Source organism: Quercus suber, unplaced genomic scaffold (genome assembly GCF_002906115.3).
Source record: "Quercus suber isolate HL8 unplaced genomic scaffold, Cork oak 2.0 scaffold_20, whole genome shotgun sequence".
NCBI classification, from domain to species: Eukaryota; Viridiplantae; Streptophyta; class Magnoliopsida; order Fagales; family Fagaceae; genus Quercus; species Quercus suber.
Window position 1 is genome coordinate 1522151 of NW_027069485.1, and position 6077 is coordinate 1528227.

The 6077-nt window shown below is 34.2% G+C and overlaps 1 long non-coding RNA gene across 1 annotated transcript; it reads right to left on the reverse strand.

Annotated features, from left to right (window-relative positions):
• Window positions 1–2304: 2304 nt before the first annotated feature.
• Window positions 2305–5255, reverse strand: LOC112024121 (uncharacterized). Its single transcript, XR_010624922.1, has 3 exons — window positions 5112–5255; window positions 2616–2692; window positions 2305–2477 (listed from the first exon to the last, which is right to left on the reverse strand). It is a non-coding gene; the product is annotated as an uncharacterized LOC112024121 (long non-coding RNA).
• Between the last annotated feature and the right edge of the window lie 822 nt (window positions 5256–6077).

Genomic DNA, 6077 nt, shown 5'->3' on the forward strand with positions numbered 1-6077 from the left:
TGTGATTTACACTGTCTTTTTCTAGTTATTTAATGCTTGCTCCTGTCTACATCTATACAGATTAAACTTGTTTGTTTTGTTGAAGTTCTGATTTGATATATCCATCTTTTGGTTATCAGCTGTGCTTGATCTGTGTGCTGTCTTGACACTCTGTTACTCTCTTTGTAACTAACTTGTTACTAATATGTGTGCATTTCCACATATTGTGTTTTGTTCTTGTTGTGGCTACTTCTGCTTGTTTACAGATGGCTGCATCTCCTACAAAGAAGAAGACTACTGCTAAGAAATCTGACAAAAGGCTGAAAATGGACCCTAACCTATTTAGGTTGGTTCAACACTTTGAGAGATATAGGGACTCTTTCTTGAAAGGAACCATCATTCAGGAAAGATTTGTTAATCTAAGGGATTTGAAAGATACCTTTATTCCAAGTTGTTTTGAGGGTAGAGGTTGGGAAAAATTGTTGAGTGACCTACCTCCTGTCTGTGAGCCTCTCATCAGAGAATTCTATGCAAATGCTGTGATAAGGGAGGAGGAGTTGAGTTTTTGGGTGAGAAGAAAGGAATTCACCATAGATGCACATGACATTGATGAGGTGCTAGGTCTTGAAGGTTTAGAGGACTCTGACTTCATTAATTACAAAGACAGGATGATGTCTTTAGACACTGTCCAGGCTAGGATTAGTGGTATTAAAGAAAACAGATGTCTCAACACTACTGATTTTTCTAAAGACATGAGGTGTTTGACCACCATAATGATGTACAACCTGTATGTACACCATAAGGAAGATGACTACATTAACAAATGCCAGAGCTATCTTCTTCATGGAATTTAAGGAGAAAACATTCATTGATATCAGCTTACACATCTTTGACATTATAGTGGATGAGACTAAAACCTCTTCTAGGCCCAAGCTGATCTTTCCCAGCCTTATTATGAGGCTTTTCAGATTAAAAGGTGTTGAGATCCCTCAAGATATCAGTCTCATGGCTCCTCTATCAGCCATAAACAAGTTTAGCCTCACAAGGATACAAGTCCGTATTCTAGGTGATGATGAGGAGGGTGACCAAGGAGAAGGGGATCTAATAAAGACTAAAGTAGAAGCTGTAGAACAATCAATCACACCCAGAAGCAGAGCCAAGAGGAGCAGGGCTTCTGCTTCATCAGCTGTACCTCCTGATGCATTTCAGATCATCTTGGAGAGGCTTGATGGATTCAGAGAGGTTCAAAATCAGCATACTGAAAGGATGACAGCAATGCAGGATCAGCTTGATGTACTTTCAGTTAAGTTTGATAGCATCCACACCAATCAGGAGCAGTGACCCTTTGGCCATTCCGATTAAAAAGGGGGAGAATTTTTTGTTACACTTGAGGGGGAGTGCTTGTTTGAGGGGGAGCTTTCATTATCATATGTTGTTATATTTATAGTTTTGATACTGTGTTTTGGCTAATTGATGTTATTATTGGTTTGATACACTGTGGCTTTAGTTAATGTTTGGCTAAAACTCATTATTCTTGGATAGTTTTGAATCTCTGGTTGTATTTATTTATATATATGATGTTATTCAGCATATTTTACTTTATGAGTTTTAGTTTGTACTTGTTACCTTTGTAGGTTTTTAAGGTTTTTAGTTTGTGTTTTGTACCCATGTTGCTTTTGTAAGCTTGTAGGGTTTGTTTCTATGCATGCTTGTAGGCTTTTATGGTTTGTACCATGCTTATGCAGCCTGTATGCTTTGTTACTTTGTACTTCAAGCTAAATGTTATACATTTCCCTTAAGTACTCTCACTCTTATGCCCTTGTAGGAGTTTATTCCTAGATGCATATACTTCATGTCGCTACAATAAAAGTGGGCTATGGTGACAAAACATTTCATCACCACATGTCCTTATTTCATCACCAAAGACATATGGTGACGAAACCTTATTCGTCACCTAAGCCTCGTCACCTAATGTCCTGGTGACGAAAATTTTTCGTCACCAATAAAAATATGATAGGTGACGAAATATTTTCGTCACTAATAAAAAATAATAGGTGACAAACCTTTTTCATCACCTAATATTTTGCATCACCAAACCTTACTTTTAGTGACGAAATAAATTCGTCACCAATGATTTTTCATTTGTAATTTTTTTTATTTGACCATATAAGGTGACGAAATATTTTGCCACCAATTGTTACTTGCCATTACATTAACCTGTTCATTTCCAACCACTTCTATAAACAAATCATCCATACAATTCCAACCACATTCATAAACAAATCATCCATTCATTTCCAACCAAATCCATAAAAAAATCATCCATACAATCTACAAAGGAAATAAAGAACCATTATACTTTTAAAACCATTGAACTAAGTTGTTCACAAAGTAATTACAACCATTTATATATAAATGATGTCTTCTCATACTTTACAAAAAGTGATTTGAGTTCAAGTTGCACCACAAAAACTGTCTCTTTGCCAACAATCTCATATCTGCACAAGTATAAAGAAATATACATCAATACCAAATCTATTGGAGGAAGCAAGTTCAATACATCAATACCCACCAAAATATCAAGCATCATTAATTTCATTAAACAAGTTTACAAATATTCAATATAGAGTACTTACTATATACTAAAGCCAGTTGCACAAGCTTTCATCTTAATCCACTTGCCCTTCTCTTTTTGCTTTAGTGCACTAGTACACTACAAATAATTTTAAGAAAAATAAATCATAGATTGTAATAAGATGTGCATGCACATATCAAGTAATAAGGCTATATGCGTGTGTGTGTGTGTGTATATCATAAGTGATTAACCATAAATTAAATTAATTAAAGAATTTACATTTAGGTTATGTGGACTGTGTGTAACTACTCAATTATGAGCATGACTACCACTACCCCTACACGTGGTCAAGACCCCCATCATCACACCCGTTTGAATTGCAAGTAGTCATTATTTCATTTTGTGTTAAAGACTTAAAGTTATTACAATGGAAGCCAGTCCGAAAAGTGTAGGGCTTGTGGGACTCTATGACTCTATAATCTATTTGCCTCTCTTTTTTAGAATGAACCCAGTTGCACTTGCACCTATATCCCACAAGGAATTTTGTTTTATTCCTCAGAGGCTCATAGCTCATCAATAGCAAAAAAAATTAAGTGATAGTAATCTAATTTTTGAGAATGAACCCAGTTGCAATTGCACCTATATATCTTTTCATTTTTTCCATTAAACACAAAACCAAAGTACTCTTATTAGCAAAAGTTTCTAACAGCCACTTTCTCTCTTTTGAGCCTTTTCATTCAAACAAACTCAACTGGTAAAAAAAAACCAATAGAGCAAACCAAAAGAACCTTTTTTATTAGTTTTTATTAGCAAACCAAAAACAAGATATATGACACTAAGCACAAACACAAGGAATTCCCACTTACTTCATTATTGACAAATTGTGAAATTATCATACATTTGAATAAACGCATCATCAAACTATTGATAATAATAATCTTCTTCTGTTTTTAAAAGCTTCAAGATAGTCTAGTTTTATGCAAATCATATCCAATCTACACCATGTGTTAATACCTTTTTTTTTTCTTCATTCTACACCAAAGAGAAAATAAAAGAACATATTTTCTCTTCAAACTATTTATTCATACGAAAAAAATTTCAGCCTACACACAAAATTTTTTTTTTTTTCTTGTAGAAAGTGAACAAAATATAGCTTTCTAAAACTGTTCTAAATGATTAGGTTTTGGCCTTTTTGGAATGTAAAATTAGACTACTCTAATTAATTGCATGCTCTTGTTCATGTGAGAACGAGTAGCACAAATAGAAGAATTTAGTAGCACAATGGTTAACTTCTTTAAACAAATCGTGACTTACCAGAGAATTTCTAAACACCGCTCTGTTTTTGTGAAGCCAAAGGCTCCAAATGGCTAAAGGAAAATATATATATATATATATATTTGCTCCTAAGGGTTCCTTGGCAACCTGTGTTTTAATTTAAATAACCACATACACAGGTCCATGTTAAAGAAAACTAGGCAGCAATCCAACAGCTTGGGTATTAGCCTAAAAGGATCTAACATTAATTGTCACAATCGTTGGTTATATAGAGTTTGTTCATTCAGGATTTTTTATCGGGTTCAGAGATCTTTATTCCTAGCAGAAAGTTGTTAAGCTGTGCTTATTGGAATTTAGGATTCTTATATAATTAATGATACTCAACTGATATAGATGCATGTTATATATTCTTCGACATTACTGCAAAATTATCATTAAACAAATGCAAAACCGTAAGTATATATATGCATGATAGTAATTAATTGTAATAAATAAAAAATAATCATGACAGTGTGGGATTTGAACCCATTAATATTATCCAACCAAATAGGCCTAGACTACCTCATCTACCATTTAATTAATTATTAAAATACACACTATCTCATCACATCTCTACTTTTGATGTTGATTGAAAATTGGTCTATACAGATACCAATCCCTTATTCTTTGGACACCTCTGCGCTTAGCCAAAAAAAGCACTTGTGCCTTTGTTGTACTTGTATAGTTGTATGTGATTTTTTACTTGTTTTTCTTTATTGCTTTTTTGCTTCTTCTTTTATTACTTTTCTTTTTCTCTCTCTGTGCTCTTTGTACAAACAAACCCACATATACATATATATAGAATCACACAGCTGATAGGCATTTTGGGGCATTGGCTCCTCAGAAGACTCTACACAGGGATCTACACGCCAATTTTATCTTTTTGCCAACCAAGAGGATTAATGTCAACTATCTCATGATTCTCATGTCTCCCTCGAGTAAATTATGAAAAACGATCAAGATTGAACCTTTGATGCAGTGCTAGAGTATCTATTTTTACACGAAGTACTCCTTTTTTTTTTAGACAGATCTAAGCATTACTAATAATCTAATTCGATTACTTATCAGAAGCATTACTATTAATCTAACTCTTTTTTTATCAATTGATTAATTTTTCCTCATTAACAAGAATATAAGCACCAAACCCAAAAGGATAAGGAAGAAACACCATCTCTTGGTTCCTCATATTACCCATTCCTAATATCCATCCTTTAATAAACTTTGGGGGAAAATCGAAGCGTACCTGAAATGGGTTTTGATTGGAGCCATTGGAAAGCCCTTTTTCCTTGTGTTGGTGAAGTCGACCAATGAACTCTCCTCCTTACTGAAAATGGCACGAAGAGAAAAACAATTCCTACAAATAGAGAGAGGATCGATGAGAGAGAAAGAGAGAGAGAGAGCTTACCGATTGATGAGGGAGGCTAAGAGGCATGAGGTTTGTGGGTGTTTTGTTTTGTTTAGGCGTGAGGTTGAGAGTTTTTTTTTTTTTTTTGAGAAGTTGGGATGCTGAAACTGAAAGGCTAAAAGGTGGGTATTGGGTTTTCTTTAGGCGTGAGGCTGAAAGGCTGAAAGCCTAAGTTTTAAAATATTGAATTAAAAAAAAAAAAATTGAAGGCGCCGAAAATTGGGCATGAGCACAGCGCAAAAAAATTGAGAGCGCGCTACTATTTTTGACAACAGGTGACGAAAAATTATTTGGTCACCCAAGGTAGGTTTTTGGTGATGCAAATAAATATTTCGTCACCAATTTGAATATATTTAGTGACAAAATATTGATTTTGTCACCCAACTAAATTATTTGGTGATGAAATCTTCTTTTCCTCACCTAATGCTAACATTTAGTGACATAATTGTTTACTCTCACTAGATTTTGTCATTATAGTCCACTTTTGTTGTAGTATTATGCATTGGTTGAGTGTTGGTCATTCAAGTGATTTGATTTGTGCTTATCAGCTTGAATGTCCTAATGTTCATTCCAAATGAGAATGAACATTGTGATCACTTTCTTACAGTGATTGCTTGTTTGGTCAAGCCATGGTTTATTACTTTATTCCATTTTTGCTTGATCACATTGTGCTTGTTCCATATGCATCACAAGTTTTCTGCATACAATGATATTATTGTGTTATTGTGTTTCAGGAGATGTTTTGTTTTTATGGTTCAAGAGCTGCACAGATTCTAGAGTTAGGTGTGAGTGAGTTTTTCAACT